This window comes from Jaculus jaculus, chromosome 4 (assembly GCF_020740685.1).
Source record: "Jaculus jaculus isolate mJacJac1 chromosome 4, mJacJac1.mat.Y.cur, whole genome shotgun sequence".
Taxonomy (NCBI): domain Eukaryota; kingdom Metazoa; phylum Chordata; class Mammalia; order Rodentia; family Dipodidae; genus Jaculus; species Jaculus jaculus.
In genome coordinates, this window is record NC_059105.1 from 41680816 (window position 1) to 41701501 (window position 20686).

The 20686-nt window shown below is 34.0% G+C and overlaps 1 long non-coding RNA gene across 1 annotated transcript; it reads right to left on the minus strand.

The window, feature by feature from the left end:
- Positions 1-4545: 4545 nt before the first annotated feature.
- LOC123460057 lies at positions 4546-20398 on the minus strand. The gene is made up of 3 exons (XR_006636768.1): positions 20334-20398; positions 18388-18464; positions 4546-4611 (listed from the first exon to the last, which is right to left on the minus strand). It is a non-coding gene; the product is annotated as an uncharacterized LOC123460057 (long non-coding RNA).
- Positions 20399-20686: the final 288 nt, after the last annotated feature.

Sequence of the window (20686 nt, forward strand, 5' to 3'; positions counted from 1 at the left end):
CAGCAGTAGGGTCTTACCATTAACCTTTGGTGGGTCATCAAGTACTGTGACAGAATTCTGTCTTCTTTTGGTAAACCTTGTAGGTCTCTCTGATCAACAGCTCATTGTGAAAACAAAGTGAGTAATAGTAAATAGATACCCAATTCCCACACTTCAATGTAGATTTGTGTTATTTTCTATGAACAATGAATCAGTCAAAAAGAAAACAAACAAACAAACAAAAAACCCATAAGTATCTGGGGAGAAGACAAAAATAACAAAACAAAAGAAAGTTTTGGGGCTAAAGAGATGGCTCAGCAATTGAAGGCACTTTCTTGCAAAGCCTGACAGCCTGGTTTTGATTCCCCAGTACCCATGGAAAGCCAGATATAAAAAGTGGTGCATTCATCTGGAGTTCATTTGCAGTGGCAGGAGGGTCTGGTATGTTCATTCTTTCCCCTCTTATAGCATTCTTTCTCTCCCTTGCTCTCTCTTTTTCTGTGCTTGAAAATAAATAAAATTCAAGAAAAGAAAGTTTACCTCCGAAGTAGATGAAATTGGGTTATTTTAAGAATCTTCTGTAGAACACCAATGGAAGAAAACAGATTTTGGAAGTAGGGAGAAGTGACTAATGGAAATTATATTATAAATTTATATTTAATCTGAATTTTAAACTGTACTTAATCTGTGAAAGCAAAGTAAAAATAATTTAAGATATCATAAACATTCAGAACCATAATGCTTATATCTTCTGATGAAAAATATTTCAAGATCTATTCCAAGGTAAAGAAAAAAAAATGAAATGTTTAAGAATATCATCTTTTTTAAAAGATCTCATGAACATGAAAGTCATTTAAATGGAGAGACAAGTCAAAAATAATTGTACATCTAACACAAGTTTAAATATAGATGCCAATAGTATTTTTGAAAGCAATGCTATGTAATGTTTTTGAATCCATTAGAACACATATGCCCCATACACCTAATACATTCACTAGATTATAGCATATGGGAGCAAAATATGTACAGTCATAAAATTATAGACAATTACAAATTTTGTACTTAGGGAGTTTACTATCAATGTATATTTTTAAAAATTTAATATAATATTATATCCATCCAACTTAAATAAGACTTTCTAAATTGATTTAAAAGTGTTTACATAATAATTACGAAAAATTATACTCATTAAAGTATTACTATTAAAAACAAGGTCCTGGTTCTAGGAATTACTATGGAGAAATTGTTTCAACTTTTTATGTACAGGTTACATTTATACAGTTCAAATATAAGAGGCTTTAGTTTCTCAGCTGACCAAGCCAGTACAATTTCTATGCCCCAAACAAGCAATGATATTAAAAACAAACTTCAGATCCATTTCCTTTTTAAGTAAACAAATTAGTTAATATAAAATTATAGAAAATCTTTAAAAAATTAAATGCTCTTTTCTCATTCCAAAACTAACACATAGTATAGCAACAAAAATAACTTTTATAGGAAATTATAGAAATTCTAAGCTGCATTAGAAGAATATGCCAAGAGGAAGCAGGGCTCATCCCAGTTAAACAGATTGTTCAATATTGGAAAACTAATTAGCATTCAGGAGATCTTTGTCATCTCAGGAAACGAAGACCTGATCTTTAGAAGTAAATTCATTTTTAAGATCCACACTTCCATCTAAACAGTTAAAAATTTTAAAGCATTAACCTACAAATAAAAATTAATTTGTGAAATGTACTTATTTCTGTTTAATGAATTGAATCTGTGAGTTAATTTCTAGACTAAGAAAGAATCAAATGTTAGAAATTCTTAGAAAAGTATTCCTTCAATAAAATTATAAAATTGCATCCACATAATTTTCATAAGTAGGTCCTCTTAACAAAAACTATATAGAGCACTATGCACTTCCTTTGAACCCTTTGATCTACTAGAGTCAAACCTTTCTTTTCAAATCGATGTACAATCATTAAATTTTTTGATTTTCTCATCTAATACTGATGAGTTTAAATTTCTCAGACTGTCATATATCAGTATATTTGAATATGAGTTTAGCAAATGTCTGACATTATTATTAATTCTTGAAATCATATACATGTTTATAGCACATGCTCTTTCTCTTAACAATTTATGTACAGTTCCTAATGTTTGTTGTCTAAAATAATCAAATAACTTAATATTGCAATTGCAATTCATGCACAAAAAGGGACTTAGTTTCTTAGTATTTAACTTTCCACTGAATATATTTGAATTCTGATGATTTTTGCATACTAATGTCATCTTATGCATTTTGGTGGCCTGAATAGAAACATATAAAATGTTAAGATATTGAGACAAATAATGAGCAGCACTTATGTGAAAATATTACAATACTTTGCTAAAGGATATAAAATAAAATATAACTAAATGTGGAAGCAAAAGCATAAATGTTTCTGGAGAGACATTGTCAGGATGTTAATTATTGAAATTAATCTTTTTGTTTGTTTATTTGCTTGTTTGTTTGAGTTTTTTTGAAGTATGTTCTCACTGTAGCCCAGACTGACCTGTAGGCTTAGGCTGGCCTCTAACTCTTAAGATCCTCCTACCTGTGCCTTCCAAGTGCTGGGATTAAAGTCATGTGCCACCACAATCAGCCACTGAAATTATCCTTTACAAGTGATGCATTCATAAACTCTTCATTAAAAAAAAACTCACAAAATGCATCTAATTTTTATGAACGAACTCACAGATAAAAGTAGCAAGAAGAAGAAATGACAAGTAATGAGGGAGATTTACATAATTAGTGACAAAAAATGTAACATTCCCATAGTAAGAAGCACAGGTATGTGCCCAGAACAAGTCACTGGAGTAGAACAGACAGTCTGGCAGTAGGATATTTACACACTCTCTGGTCTGACACACCAATAAGAACTGTAGTGTGTAAGCTCATCAAGAAAGGACTGAGTTAATATCATTTATAATAAGGTCATTGATATTTTTTAATTTGGGAAAGGATATATTATTTTTTAAATCAAAATACCCACTAGGCAAATGACAAAAACCTGACTTTTGGATGCTGGGAAGCAGCTTCCACACACATTTTTTAGAATTCATTCATGGTTGAGATTATAGGAGGGCAGGTAGGAATGGAGAGAGTGAGGAGGAATAGACAGGATACAGCACTGTGAAACATTACCAGGTTTATGGGAAAATACAGGTACTACAAAAAGAAATTCTGGGACCTCTAAGTCTAGAAAGCCAAGAGTATTAAGAGAAGGCAGTACAAAAATGATTCAATGTCAGATACCCTGACTTGATAAATATATAGGCTATTAAGGTTTTGTGAATGAGGAGAAAACAGAGGTGAAGTAAAGAATGAAAAATAAAGAATTGCGTTCTGAGATAGACTGCATTTCAAATGTTTAGCTATGAAACAAAAGACAGGATAGTGATGACATAGGTATGTTTATGTCAATCATTCTAGACATTTTCATCATGACACTACTCTTTTTTATAATATTTTATGTTTATTTATTTGAGAGAGAAGGAGAGAGAGAAAGAGAGACAGAGAATGAGCACATCAGGGCCTCTATCCACTGCAAACAAACTCCAGATGCATGCACCACCATGTGCATCTGGCTTATGGAGGTACTAGTGAATTGAACCTGGGTCCTTCAGGTTTTCAAGACAAGTGCCTTAAATACTAATCCATTTCTCCAGCTCTGGCACTATTTTTTAACTTTTTGTTTTGTTTTGTTTTGTTTTGTTTTAACCACTTTATGGATTGGATTTTTCTTGGTGAATCTATCAATGTATAATCACCCACTTAACTACATGTTCTTTTGAATTTACTAATGTATATAGTTGTAATCACCACCGCATTCACAAGAGTCATCAGCCCCCAAAGTTCTTCTCCACTACTTTGCAGTTAGTCCCCATCCCTGCCCCAAGTTTCTGATACCCATGTTCTCTCATCTATCCTTGTAGCTCTGCTGCTTCCAGAGGACAATACAGCTAGAAAATACATTAATATTCCCTTGAGCCTGACTTCTTTCATTTGTCATTTTTAGATTTATTCCACCTTTGAGTATGTCATTTTCATTTCTAAATTGTATTACACTTAACAAGTATTCTACAATTTTTCTATCACTGAAGTTAATCTTTGCAAATAATTCTATGGTAGTAAATTTTATTATTTCCACTTTGGTGAAGACAGAATTGGAGGTTGATGAGAGTACAGCTTCTTGGTAAATACTAGTTGGAGCTGGAATTTATACCAGGCCTGATGAAACCCCAAATCTAGGGACAGCATGTAATTCAGAGATGAAGAAAAATGTATAGTTTATTTTTAAAAGATGAGTAAGAAAGAAGCTTTAGAAGATAGGAAAGATGATATTTCAAAAAATCAAGATAAGGTGTTTGTTTTCAACAAGACAAACCTGTGTGCTTTGATGCCATTCTTGTTCCACTGGGTGTGTTTTTGGCGTTTTCAAAGACAATATAAGAAGATGGTGGAACTCAACCCGCATTGCACTCCTGGAAATTTTTTTGGAGCTCGAAGCAAATTGAACTTGTGATTTGGATCCGTTCCTGGGGGACATTTGCCACAGCCACATGCTTCCATCAGTGTACAGTACATGATCAGAGGGCTCCGTGCTATAGATAGAAAAAGGACAAACTGCCTATGAGTCTGCTCGTTTCTAAATTTAACGGTTCAATTTTGTGTTTATGTAGAGCGGCATCAAAGCTCTACTTTGCCAATAAAGGGTTTTATTTAATTCTTAGATTCATATTAATTCACCCATTGCCTGTGTTTTGAATATACCACCTTGCAGAAACAGTATTGTGCAGATTTGGAAAACAAGTGGATCAATTTTCCTGCTGCCTTTGGTCCCTCAGCAAGTTCCTTGTCTGTTTTTTTTTTTTTTTTTCTTTTTTAAGATAATCAAGACTCCCTACAAGGTCCACCACAAGGGAATGTGTTTCCCATCACAACACAGATGGCTTGTTTACAGCATTTTTCCTTCTCATAGATGTTTTTAGAGATGGCTTCAAATTTTCTCATTGTTGCATTATGTGTCCTATAATTTCATTCTTGTCAAAACCTGGTATTACTCTTAAAATAGGGTAAGAAACTATTATTCTGCCTTCACATCTTTTAATATATGATGAAGTACTGGATAAGAGGGAACAGCTGCTCCCTCCCTGACGTTGGCCAACTTTGAAGCAACAATGTCTGTATTACTTGGACCCTGATGCTCAGCTTAATGCTCACAAGAGTGCACCGGGAGACTTGTTCCTGAACTCTGGATCACTCAGCTCATTAAGTGTCTTGCACTTCTACTTTGGTCCTTATGCACAAAGACTTCAGGTCAGCCTTTTGTTGTTCACACAATGGTCCTAAGCCTCATTGGTACCTTAGAGTCCCCTGAGAGCATGCTGCCTATGACAGAGCTCCATGTTTCTTAATGAATTGTTTGGGGCAGGAGGCCTGAGCATCAGAGATTTTAATTTCCTTAGGTGATCTTATTGTTGAGCCTGGGTGAAAAATTCTGGTCTAGAAACGATAGTCAAACATTTCATGGAATGCCCAGAGAGGACATTATTTGCTTCTTTTCTCGCTATGCTTATAAAATATGTGCTTGCCACTTAAGGTTATAGGAGTGCATGGATGTGGGAAGGTTTCCATAGTGATGAATATTTATGGAGAGAGTGGCAGCTCTCCTATCGTGCATCCAACAGGTTGGGGAGAGTATTTTGTAACCTTCTGTAAGAACAGGATATTTATCTTGTTCTTGGAGTAGATTTTATTCCAGTGTCTTATCTTAAAGGATTTTTGGTGAACTATCCTTTCAAACTAAAAGAGAATCAGCCAGGCGTGGTGGCACATACCTTTAATCATAGCGCTTCAGAGGCAGAGGTAGGAGGATCCCTGTGACCTTGAGGCTAGCCAGGAACTAAAAATTTGAGTTTCAGATCAGCCTGAGCTCAGGTAAGATCCTACCTCAAAAACAAAACAAAACAAAATGAATATATAAATAAAGAGAACCCTCTTCTTCAGTGATGAAGTACCCATTAAATTTTACTTTGCTTAACACCTCAAAGCCAGGATATCTTCACTTCAGCACTATAACTATCCAGGCTAAATGGCTGTGCTATGGGGACTATCTTTCATATACAGGATGACCAGTGACATCCCTGACCCCCACTCGTTAAACAACAGCAGCACCCTCCCAAGTGGTGATACCCAAAAATGGTAAAGATCCTTTCAGGGACAAACCTGGAAGGAAAGCATTGCACAAAGCATGGAATCTCTCACTTACCTGTAGATGGATATCAGTATCATCATCATTTGGGCACTGATGAGTGTCCACCCTACCAAAATGTTTTTTTTTTTTCTATTAAATACCTAGAGCACTGAATATCTGTTCATAAAACAATGACAAGAGTTTTTTGTGACATGGCACCATGCACTGTTGCATTGATTAGCATTGTCAGTTTTCTAAGCAGCAGACATGAAAGTATGGGAGACAGGAAATTACACAAACAAAAGGGTCAAAAAGAACAGCATCACGATGTGCTAGCATTGCAGCTGCATCCTGGGGTATTTACAATAACTAAACTTGCTAGATTCACAGGAAATTGTATCGATTCTCCCACTTCCTGTCCTCTTATGACTTTAAAATCCTATCCTTTGCCATTTGGACAGGGATAATATTTTAAGAGGCAGGCAGAATTAGCTTCCTAGAATAATTTTATCTTTAACTTGGATATTATCTATCTTGTGAATTCTTGACATTTTGTATTTTTATACCAAAAAAAAAAAAACAGTGTGATAGTGACTTCAGTAGAAAATTGGACCCCAATAGCACTATGTGAACTCTTAATAACTTATTGCCAGCATGAATCAGTTAATATGACAATTACTGAAAGTATATTAATCCTATACAAGTAGGTAAAAGACAAAAACAGTAAATAAATAAGGTAGATTTTATAAGGAAAGAAAATATTAAAAATTGAAGGACTATTGGAAAGATATAGAATGAAGCTACTATCAAACGACATTATTGGAGATTGTAAAGGAAAATCCCATTAACAAATGACGTAATCTGAGTGCTATTGAATTTTTCACGTAGTTAGTTGATGCTGAGTTCAGAGAAGGATAGGGAATACAGGGACATGTCATTGAAGACCAGGGATTTAATGTTTTGTTTTCTGCCTGCCTGTGTGTGTATGTGTACATGTTTGTATGTTTATGGGAGATACAACTGTGACCAGGTGTGTATGAATGTGTAGGTCAAGGACAGAGGATAATCTTTAGTATCATTGTCAGGAACACTGTCCACATTTTTTTTTTTTTTTTTTTTTTTTGGTTTTTCCAGGTAGGGTTTCACTCTACTCTAGGATGACCTGGAACAATCCACATCTTGAGATAGGGTCTCACGATAACCTTGAGCTCACCAATGAGGCTCAACTGCTGGTCAGCAAGCTCCAGAGATCTCCCTTTTGCTGCCTCCTTAGCACTGGGATTTCATGTCACCATACATATCACTTTAACATGAATACTGGGAATCAAACTCAGGTACTCATGCTTGTAAGGAAAGCATTATATTTATTGAGCTATCCACCCCCCCCAAAAAATATTAATTGTTGGGCTAAAGAGATGGCTTAGTAGTTAAGGCACTTGCTTGAAAAGCCTAAGGACCCAGGTTCAGTTATCCAGTACCCTTGTAAGCCAGATACACAAGGTGGCACATGAATCTGGAGTTCATTTGCAGTGGATTGAGGCCCTGGCATGCCCATTCTCATTCAGTCTGTCTATCTGCCTTTCTCTCTCAGATGAATAAATACATATAAATTTATGTATTTATTAGAACATAGTTTAAGGGGCTGGAGAGATGACTTAGCAGTTAAGGCATTTGCCTACAAAGCCAAAGGATCCCAGTTTGACTATCTAGGACCCACATAAGCCAGATACACAAGGGGGCGCATGCATCTGGAGTTCGTTTGCAGTGGCTAGAGGACTGGTGCTCCCCTTTTCCCTCTCTTTCCCTCCCTCTCTCCTTCCTCCCCTCTCTCTCGCCCTCTCTCTGCCTCTTTCTCTCTCTCAAATAAATAAAATATATTTAAAATATATACATATATTTTAAAATATCAATTCTTATGTAAGTACAAAAAATATGAACTGGCAACAGAAGAATAAATAAAAATCTCCAAGAAGCAGGAGAGAGAGACAAATCAGTATTTTAGACTTTAGAAGGACTAAACATATATAGATTGTATTAAAGTAGAATGAGAACAGTTTGATTGAACCACATTGAACATTTCACAATGGAACTAAATGCAAAATAGTATCAGAAGAGAGATATTGGAGTCTTTGTAAGCACTGGGCCACAGAAATCACTGTTGTGCATCACAAGATAAGGATAGGGACTGTATATTTACACGTATGTGATCATGTATGGCACTACCATTTATATTTGAGTATAGACAGTTTTGGAATCTATCACCCTTCATAAAGCTAGTGAGAATGTTGTGTGGACTTGATAAAGAGTTCACATAAAATTACATATACTAGTAATTTCCAAACACACATGGAAACATAAAGAAATATACCTACATTCATACTTGCACACATCAAATGCTGGAAAAAAATAAAATGCAGCAGTGATTCAGCATATTTGTATTATAAGTGATGTGTACACTTTTATATTCATTTTTTTGGATCTTTGTCTTTCACAACTAACATTTTTATTGTTAATTGTTAATTAATAAGAAAATGTATATAAACATGAACAGAGCACCTCACTTTAGTCAGGCACTATGCTAAATGTTTTTATGTTATAAATATTATCCTATTAAAATCTTAAAATATCCCTTTGCAAAGATTTATTATTATCCTAATAGTACATATGGGAAAATATGATTAGAAAATTAAAATATATCCCAAGTGAAATAGCCTATTAATTAAAAACTTAAAGCCCTCGATCAAGTCACCATGACTCAAGACCTTGCACTCTGAACCCTAGACAAAAATAACATGATAGATATTTGAAAAAGTCTGGCTAAAGCTCACAGGACTAAAATTATAACATTCTCTCCATTTTTCTATATTTATTTCAAATATTTTCACTAATCCAGTTGAGTTCACTAATCCAATTGTTGAGTTTGCATTGTCATTTTATTTATAACTGGATCTCCCACTATTCCTGGGACAGATGCAGCATAGATAGAGCTGACAAGAGGCTGTGACTTCCTATAAGACAAAAGCAATGTGTATTTTATGTTTTTAGTTGACATAAAGAAATTTAGGTGTCATTCATTCTGGGATTTTCAAAAGCAATTTTTTAGCTGATTTTCATAGCCTTCTCCTCCTCTCTTCCTTAACTCTAATCTTCCCATTTCCTCTCCTCTCAATGTCCTCCCCATTTATGTGGACATGACATGTGTGCAATATGAATCTAAGAACTGTGTATGTTTACTGTACCCACAAATTTAAAGGTCAAGGTCAAGAATGATTCATGAATAGTGACTTCAGCCCTTAACATGCACTGGAGAATGCTTCCCCTATTCTGCTATCACAGCAGTTATATATCTCAATGGCAGAATTCAGCATGTAACTAACTAACTAAAAACCAATAATAAAACTAAAAGCTATATATTTACTTTTTGAGAAATCACATTTTAAGAAAAAGTACACTATTTTTATTTCATAAAAATAACCTGAATGTTTTGCATTTCACTTCCAGTGTTTTCTCAAAGTGAAATCTGACTCATGTTTTGCATGTAGTAAGATTTCTAGGACAATCTTTATTTAAACAATTACAACAGTATGTCACAAAAAAGACTGTTTTCAGTGTAGTAAACACAGAAGCAACAAGTATTAAAATTCAAATTAAAGAAATTCATTATATATCACAGGGATGTAACAAGAATTTTTGAAGATCACAAGCTGTACACACTAGCTTAGATTTAATCTTTAATCAACCTAATTGAGGTTAAGAAAATGTAATTGAAGATGATAGAAAGGAAGGCTATGCATATCTACTTAGTAATTTTCAACAATTTTTAAAGAACTTTAAAAGCATTTTCAGAAGATATTTTAAAAGTCTAATATGTTTAAAGAAAGGATTTTAAAATCATAATATTTTAAAGTAAATGATTGAAATGCTTAATAGTCTTATAGCCTTGACATCTTTTTATATCTTGGCTTTTTTTTTAATTTGAAAGAAAATACCTTATAGATATTTCTTTCTTTCTCTGAAAAATATAATACTCAGTGATATCTTACAAAAAAAAAATCAGAACATACTGCAAGTAAAAAGTTATATAGTCTTTTTAAAATTTATTTTATTAATTAATTTACTTATTAGACACAGAGAGAGGGTGAGAGAGAATGGGCATGCCAGGGCCTCCAGCCAATGTAACTGAACTCCAGACGCATGTGCTACCATGCACGTCTAGTTTATGCGGGACTTGGAGAATCGAACCTAGATCCTTAGGCTTCACAAGCAAGTGCCTTAACTCCTCAGCCATCTCTCCAGCCCCTAGTTTTTTATTTTGTTTTGTTTTGTTTTTAATACTCTAAGTATTTTTAATACTCTAAGTATCTTGAAAAGGTACTTTTTAAATTAAAGATAGAATGTTACTATGTCACCATGATAGTTTGAATATCTGTCCCCCAATAGACTCAGATGTTTTATTAAAGCTTGTAACTTGGATTTCTGGAAGAGGTGTCACTGTGGGCAGATCTTATAGTCCTTCCTTAAGGTTTAATTGGGGGTGGATCTGAATTCCAGCCTGATGTACCCCGAGTGAGCTTTGCCTGCTTCCCAGCTGTTTCACTGTTTGTATTCTTCCCTTGTTAGGTGGTGCTGGCTGTCCCATCTTGGTTTTTCTCTGTGCATCAATCTGGGAAAGGGGCCAGCTTCTTCCATCATTACAGAACTTCCCCGGATTCTGTAAGCCTGAAATAACTCACTACTTATGCCAGGATATCCTCAAACTTGTGGATTATCCCTCTGCCTCTGCCTCTGCCTCCTGTGTGCTGGGATTACAAATGTATGATAGTTGTGTTAATATTCAGAGATATAATATTCATTCTACAATATTTCTTTGATTTTAGCTGGAAAACAGAGAGAGATTCAACCTTTAGTTTAGAGTAGATTATATTAATGAACAAGACAACCTGTTACCATTTTTGGGACTGCAGTAAATTAAATGGCACTCAATGTACCATGAATGATATGGAGCAAGCAGTGTTCTTGAATGATAAGGAGGAATATGTTTTCTTGATTGCTGCTACTTATCATAATGCCTTTGGAAAAGTTTTATTTATCCAATTAACTTTTTTTGCTTCACATTAACTGTCTAATGTCCAACAACCATAAAATTTGTTTTTATTTTATAATTTAATTCATTTATTTGCAAGGAGAGAGAGAGAGAGAAGGAATGACAATGGGGCACCAGGGTCTAACTCCAGACACATGTGCCATTTTGTGCATCTGGCTTTACATGGGTACTGAGGAATTAAACTCAGGACTTTCATGCCTTGTGAACCAAATGCCTTTAACTGCTGAGTCATATCTTCAGCCCTAAAATTTGTTTTTATAGCTCTTATGAAATTAAATATTTTAAGTTAGAATAACAAGGAATGGACTTCATCACGACATTATCATATATATGTACCATTACACTTATTCTCATTCTTTCCCCTTCCACACTGCCCTCCAATGTATCCTTCCTCCTTTATGATTCATTTTATTTCTTCGTCCAGTCTTCCCCTCTACTTTCCTATCTCATGCATCCTATTATCCTCTCTTTTCCGCCTCCCTTAAGATATCTTCCTCCCTTCTGTGTTCCCCTTTCTAGTTTCAAAACCTGAGCACATGTGCATGCATACACATGGCCACAGACACACACATATTACTGAACATACATATATATGCACACCAATATATTTTGAATCTGGGTTCCACATATAAGAGAAAACATGTACATTTATCTTTTGGAGTCTGGATTATTTCTCTTAACACAATTATTTTCAATTCCAACCCATTTTCTCTCAAATTTCATGAGTTTACTTTTCTTTAAAGCTGCATAAAATTCTATTATGTATATGTACGACATTTTCTCTTATTTATTCATTTGTTGAAACACAGCTAGGCTAGTGCTTTTTCCTGAGTCTCTGGAAAGAAAGATTGTTAAGTGCTACAGGATGTGACATCATACTCAGAAACATCATCCCCCCCAATAACTGACTGCTGCTCCCACAACACATAACCAACAACCCCATGGAGAATACCAGAAACCCTACTGAGGAGGTCCTCCTGCGGAATGGGGGCACAGGGTGGGAAAAGCTGGGTTCAACACGTGATGTACCTGTACAAAGTATGCTCTTAATAAAAAAATAAAATGAGTTTACTAAAAATGTGGAAATGTATCTTTGTGGTATATTGACATAGCCTTCAAATACATACCCAGGTGGCATAGGTATATGGGATTTATATGGTAGTGCTATTTTTAATTTTCTTGATGACATTTCATGCTGATTTCCATATGACTACACAAGTTTATATGCCTACTATGAGTAAGGATTCCACTTTTTTTTTTTGCATCCTCATCAGTTATCTATTGCCAGTTATTGTTTTGTTTTGTTTTGTTTTGTTTTGTTCTGTTTTTCTTGAATGATAGTTGTTCTGACTAGGCACAATGAAATCACAAAGCAGTGTTTATTTGCATTTTACTGATAGTTAAGCACATTAAACAGCTTTTCATATATTCACTTCTCATTTGCATTTCTTCTTTTGAAAACTGTCTATTCAGTACATTAGCCCACATATTAATAAGATGGGTTGTTTGTTGTATTTAATTTTTGCTATATCCTCCAGATATTAGTGTTTTGTCTATTATGCAGTTCACCACTCCACTGAAAGTTTCTACTTTTGCTGTGCAAGTAGCTTTTTAATTCATGGAATCCCATTTGTAAATTATTGAACCTGTCTCCTGTGCTGTTGGAATGTTGAAAAATCCTTGCCTTGGAGTACTGCACATGTGTTTTCTCCTAGAAGTTTTCAGTTCCTAATCCTATATTAAGGTTTTGATGTTTTTAATTGATTTTTGTTCAGAGTAAGAGATACAGATCTAGTTTCATTTTCCTATAGTTAAACTCCAGTTTTTCCAGCCCCATTTGTTAAATGGCCTATCTGTCTTTCATCCAATGTGTGATTTGCCATATTTGTGAAAAATTGGGTGGCAATGTTGATGTGAATTTCTTTCTCTGATCCCTCTTGTTCTACGGGTCTGTTTTTGGGCCAGTACCATCTATATTTGTTATTTTGCCTCTGTAATGTCGTCTAAGGTCAAGTATGCTGCCAACACTGTTCTATTGTTCTACATGCTGTGTTCCTTTGGTTACTTACAGTCTTTTGTGCTTCCCTGTGAAATTGAGTGTTTTTATTTTCAGTTATCTGAAGAATGTCAGTGGGATTTTGTTGAGGATTACATTAAATCTGTAGATCACTTTCAGTAATATCATCATTTTCGCAATATTCTGTGAACCCATGAGGAGTGAAGTTCTTTTAGTCTACTTCTACCATATATTTTCCTCCAATATCTTAAGATTTCAGTGTGGAGGTATTTCACACATCCCTTAGATTTAGTCTAAGTATTTTATGTTTTGAAGCTACTATGAATACGATTTTTTCCTCTATGAAAAAGTGTTGGATTTAGATGTTTATTTTTTATTTTGCTGAAACTGTTTATAAGTCTTAAGAGTTTTCTAGCAGAGTATTTAAGGTCTTTTAAGTATAAGATAATGTCAAATGCAAATAGGTATAATTGGACTTCATTACCTCCTATTATATCCTTTTCATGTCTTTTTGCTCTTTTATTATTCTAGCTAAGACTTTGAGCACTATATTCATTAAGAATAGAGATTGTCTTATTCCCAATATCACAGGAAATGCTCTCGTTTTTATCATTTAGAATGCTACTGGCATATACGTTTGTCAAATATAGCTATTATTATGTTAAAACATGTTCCTCCTATTCCTAATTATTCATCTATTATGAAAAATATTGAACTTTGTAAAAGGTTATTTTTCTATATCAATTGAGATTATCATGTAATTTCTTTCCATAAGTTTGTTTATGTGCTATATTGTACTTATTGGTTTGCATATGTTGAGCCATCTTCACATCCCTGGAATAAAATCAACTTGGATGTGATATATGATGATCTCCGTATTGTGTTCTTAATTTAGTTTTCCAGAATTCTATTGACAATTTTGTCATTGATGTTCATCAAGAAAATTGGTATAAACTTTTCTTTTTTCCTTATCCGCATTTTATATTAGGTAATACAGGCTTTAAGAATGTGTTTGGTAGTATAATTTTTCCTTTCTGTTTTATGAAACAGTTTGAGAACCACTGTTGTTAGCTCTTTTTATATAACATTTTATTTATTTACTTTATATATGGACACAGAGAGAGACAGACAGGGTGAGAAAATGGGATATTCACTGTGAATGTGCTCCAGACACATGCACCACCTTATGCATCTGGCTTTGAATGGGTACTGAGGAATCAGTCCTGAGTCCTGTGGCTTTGCCAACAAGTGTCTTAACTGCTAAGCCATCTCTCCAGCTCCTGGTGTTTTTAAAGGATACATAAAGTTCATCAGTGAATCCATCTAGTTTTTGCTTTTTCTTTATTGGGAGACAGTTTATTACTGCTCCTATTTCTTTGACTTATTAATCTAGTTTGTTTATGTCCTTTGGTTTTAATTTTGGCAAATTATATTTGTCTATGAATTTATTTTTTCTAGATTTTTTAATTTTTTTTTTATTTTTGGAACATAAGTTTTCAAAGTCCTTAATGATTCTCTGTATCTGATGAAATCTGTAGTAACTTCCCTTACTCATTTCTAACTTTCTTAATTTGGGTATTATATCTATATATTTTGGTTAGTTTTGCTAAATTATTTTTTTAAATACAAACCTTTTACTTGATTATTTTTATGCATTGTGATTTGATCTCTATTTAATTTGAGTCCTGATCTTTATTACTTCTTGTTGTTGTTTTGGTTTTTGGACTGTTCTTATTTTTATAAAACTTTGAGGTATATCAGTAGGTTATTTATATGAAATTGACTTTATTATTTATTGTAAGGACTCATAGTTATAAACATTCATCTTAGAACTGCCTTGGTTCTGTTCCAACGATTCTGATAAATTATGTTTTCACATAGGTGCAAGATCACCAACTACTTTATATACTGCTATCTCAATAGCTTTTCATTGCTTTAAATTTTATTTTATTTATTTAAGAGAAAAAAGACAGGGGATATAGAGATATAATGGCCACTGCAGGGCATCCAGCCACTGCAAGCAAATTCCAGATGCATTTTCCACCTTGTGTATCTGGCTTACATGTGTTCTAGGGAGTTGAACATGGGTTTTGGCTTTGCAGGCAAGTACCATAAGTGCTAAGCCATTTTTCCAGCCCCAATATTTTTTTTATTATGGCTCACAATAAGGCATGTAGGTTTTTCTATAAGTCAATACAAAGGTGTTTACATGTTTGATAAACATTCTGAAACTAATGTTTTTAAACTGCACACACTCTTTCCAACTACAATCCATTCTAACAATTTCAACTCTATTCTTCACTAACACATAATCTTCCACTAACAGTTTTTAGAAATTTGTTATGACCAATATAATTGTTTTTACAACCCATAGTTGTTACCCATCATAGTTTATAAAATACTAAACTCTTTGTAGGCAGTGTTTTATTAATTGGAAATAATTCATATTTATTATTAACTTTTGGTTAGATTTATATCCATGTGAAGCAAGTACCCTTAGTGCTGAGCCACCTCTCCAGCCTGTTGTATTCCTATTAATTAAACACATCTTCCTAATTTTCTAAGAAAATATTTTTGTATTTGATCTATTGCATTGATTTATGCTACTACTTTCTTTTTCTTTTTTTTTGAAAATCAGATAAAGAAAATATAACCTTATAAATTGAGATATATAAACATGTAAGATATGAACACATTTTTACATATGTACCTACTTCAGAAAAATGAAAATACAAACTTTGCAAATGTGGTTTCCTTCTCATTCTTGTTCACAATATCTTTATCAGTCTTCATTCAATTTCAACATATATTTATGTTTTGTATTCTTTTTAAGGTTGGGTCTCACTATAGCCCAAGCTGACTTTGAACTCAGGGCAATTCTCCTACCTCTACCTCCAATTGCTGAGATTAATGGCATGTCCTGCCACACTCAGCTCACTTTGTATTCCTTTATTATTCTTAAAAAGTTGTTCTAGAAATAATATCCTGATTTGAAGCCCATGACTTTCAATTTAATCTGTGGCTCTAGAAAGCAACTTTTCTATTCTCCTCTGTCAATATGCTTATAGAATCCTCATCTATTTTTTCTAAAATCCCTTTAAAATAATTTCAGATTTTTCTCTATCAATTAAATATTCTTTATTTTCTTTATTTGAAGTTATTTATTTGTAAAGACAATGTTACATTCAGTTTAAATGTACATATTTGACATTATAAACAATGAATTCTTCATTTTGTTTTGTTTTTCTAGGTAGGTTCTCCTGTAACCCAGGCTGACCTGCATTTCACTATGTAGTCTCAGGATGGCCTTAAACTCACAATGATCCTCCTACCTCTGCTTCCCAAGTACTGGGATTAAAGACATGCACCACCATGTCCGGGCTATAAACAATAAATCCTTAAATAGACTTTCACTTTCCATCCTGGAAAAAAAAATTAAAATGGCCTTCGGGGAGGATAGTATTATTATTAAGTAATACAGAATAAAAAGGTGGAGGAAGAAAGGAGTAAGAATAGAGAGCAAGAGAAGAATATTTATTTTTATGAAGCTTGTACTTAAAGTTAAATTGTATAATATGGTTAAAGAAGTTAATGACTAGTTGATTCAGGGACCCATCTTAAATGAATGAAAGGAGAAATTCCTCTATTAAGTGAATATTAGCCTTAAAATTGAAATGGGTTCAAAGCTAGATCTGTCTCTATGAAACAAAGTCATTGAGGTGTGATAGCTGAGAAAAAAAAAAAATGTTGGCTAATATAACTAGCCCTGTATTAACCAATAAAGTTGAGGTTAGAAATGTAGCTAAATATTCTTACACCTGACCCCTGTGATTTTGCCTATGCTCCATCACAAGTTTCAGTAGGTATGTGTATACTCAAAAAATAATAAAATATAGATTATGTCTGCAAATATCACCCTTACCTGCACAGTCTACTGAGAGTTAGTTTGCAATTATTTTGATAAAAACATGCTTCTAATCCACTTAAAATACTTTTTATGATAAAATATAAAATTTTCCTCAATTAAGAATGTTGACAAAAATATCAATGTAATTTTAAACTTCTAGTAAAACATAACTCATGGCATTATTTTTATGTAAGTTCTGTGTTAATCTAAATGCTTTGCAGAACAGAGATAAAATCTTAAAATTAGTGACTTTTTTTTTACTTATTTCATAGTACTTTGATATGAAAAACATTCTCAATGTCAAATAGCTCAGGTCCTAATTGTACAATGGGTGCCAAATGAGAAGAACTTTCAGTTTCCAATACCTGGTCTTAGAGAACATTTGTTAATGTGTGCTTTTACACAATCAAATCTTAGTCTTTTGTCATTTGGCCATGAATATCTCACAACCATAGATCAAATAATTCACTGGAAAGGAATAATGTCAGTCCTCAAAGCACCAGGAATATTATCAGCAAGAACTTGGGGGAAATCAAAGCCAGATCCAAAGCTACCGGATTTCATTTAAAAGACAAGGCTGTTCCAGAGAAAATCATCTCTTAGGGTAAGTCCTGACAGGATAGAACTATTTGTAACTGCGACAATTAACAGTTTCTACTTCCCATTTGAAAATCATAAGGAAAGCAGTGATGATTATGACGATTATTTATTCAGGTTATTTCTTCTGTGAGACTACTCTTAGGTCTCTATATAGTCTCTACAGTATGCTGTGTTCCTTGTTAGGGGAAAACCAAAATTACTTTATTAAGTGACCCTTGAAACTTTTCCCAAATCCCCATTTGGTTTGGATTTCCCTTAGTCTATTCTAGGATGACAATATAGCAGAGGAAAGCATATGGTCCTAATAGATATTTAGACCAGATGTTAGTTGTCTAATACATATCCTATTCCCAAATAGAAGGGCAGAAGAGTCTATATGAGAAGATGGAGAAGTCATTAGCCAGAGACTTTGTGCATTCCTCTATTCTTGCCAGTTTACAAAAGTTAAGAGCTCCAGATTGCAGTACCTCCGGTTCTGTCACTTTGAATATCTGGACAATGTTAACAGCATTCAACTTGTTGCATATCCACAGGGAGAAGGGAAGGGAAAACACACCTGAGATCAAGTCCTAGGAATGTACTGGAAACAGGAGGGCTGAGGGTCCAGTCATTGTTTATGTGCATTTGGACTGTCTGCAACACAGAACACAGAAAATCTCTTGGGAATTAAGTCTTTCCTACTTACCTTGTTGAAGACTCATTTCAGTACTGACTATTTTAATTTGGATGGCTTCACACAGGAATAGATACATAATGGCAAAACACATATTAATTATTATGTGCAAATTAATGGAAGTGAATCCATGCTGGCATTTTTGCACACCAGTGCTTTAAATGGAATTGAACAATTTGACTTTGGGCAACGTAAGAATAATCAAAATGGTGGTGTTATATACAGTTGTTTGAATTACTGAAATTAGTTGTGATTTTGTTATTAAAATAATTGTACTACCTTTGTTTCTTAACATGGTAATAAACACTTTCACTGCAGAGAATGTCATTTCATTTAACACACACAAAAATATAAAGCAAGAGAATTTTTCTTTTGCAAGGAATACACAACAATGCCTTTTCCAAAACAAGTCACAGGGAGATTTCTTTACCAATAACCATCATAGGTAGAGTATAACAAGTTTGATGACCAAGTATTAAATCTGTAGATTAGGAGTATAAACAATTTTTCTTTGCAGTTGTTGAGCACTACAAGAAATCATGACCATGAAATGAAACATTTTACACATCGATAATTGTGAAAAGAGACACAAATATGGTTCAAAGTTGAGAAAAGTATTCTCTCTCTACACAGAGCAAAGATGGAAAAGACTTTTAATGGGAAGTACAGTTCGGAGGATAAATACTGCATGTTTATTATTGCTTTATTCTTTAGAATGTGTTTATACTAATTGATAATCATTGTCAAGTAAGGACTGTTAGTGATAAATATAGTAATGATGCTCTCGAATCATTTTCAATAAAAATTTGGCTCTTAAGAGACATTTTTAATCAACTTAAACTAGGAAGAAAGGAACGAGGCCATGACCTGCCTACCAACTGTTTACACAATTGTAGTGTCCTTAACACTTGTGTTTTTACAGGAGTCCTTCCACTAATCACCCAAGAGTTTAGAGCCTTGTTCTTAAATTTAATGGGACACAAGAATATTGAGAGGGGGAAGGGATATGACGGAGAATGGAGTTTCCAAGGGGCAAGCTGGGGAGTGGGGAAGAAGGGAATTACTATAGGATATTGTTTAAAATTATGGAAGTTGTCAATAAAAGAAACAACAACAATGAGAAAGAAAAGTATAGGTTCTAATAGAAGGATGTCATGCCAGTTTTTCTGAGTTTACAGTCACTTGGGCTTCACTAGAAGGCTCATTTGAGAGTCACAGTATTACTTGGAATTCAAAAGTCTACTTGGAAAGTTCAAGTAAGGGAATTCTACACGAACAAAATGCAGCAAGCATCCTATAGATGAAGGCTTCCTATTCAGGAAAACTCTGATCAGAGAAAGAACCAAGGTTCCCATTGCTTACACCTCTTCAAAAAAGAGTTAAAATTGCTAAGAGAGGCTTCCCAGGGGCTGAGTTTAAGTTCTCTCCCTGCTCTGATAGTTAGCTTTATCAGAGGGTAGCAAGAAAAAAGATATAGTTCATTTAGCTTCCTAAGTAGGATACTATAGCAAATAGATTTAGTAGAGTGCTGTAAGATGGGGATAGGATATTGGCAAACAAATACAAGTATACAATATAAAAATAAAGTATCTATGAGCTGGAGAAAATGGCTTAGCCATTAAGGCATTTGCCTGCAAAGTCAAAGGACCCAGGTTCAATTCCCCAGGATCCATGTTAGCCAGATGCACAAGGGGGACGCACTCATTTGGAGTTCATTTGCAGTGACTGATGCACTCATTCTCTGATTCTCCCTCCTTCTTTCTCTGTCAAATAAATAAATAAGTAAAAATATTTAAAAAATAAAGTATCTATAAAACAGCATGATATACCTTCAGTAACACATGAAGCTGATCTCAATGGCAAAAGATATCCACCTTGGAGAGGCAATGGGGCCCTAGAGAGACAAAGATGTGAGTGAAAGGAAATGTTAGGTACAGATCACTTTCTAAAGAAGGTGTTACTAGCATGCATAGATCATGCATTCATTCCTTTGATATTCATGACTACACAATTGAAGTTCTATTGATCTTAGAAATAAGAACACAAGAACATTATCAAAAAGATAGTAAAGGGGGAAATTAAGGGTGAGTTTAGGTATAAGATTTCAAAACCATCATAACTTCCAGATTAATACATAAATTTGTGTTGTTGAGTCAGGGCTCCTTAGTACCACACCTCAGAC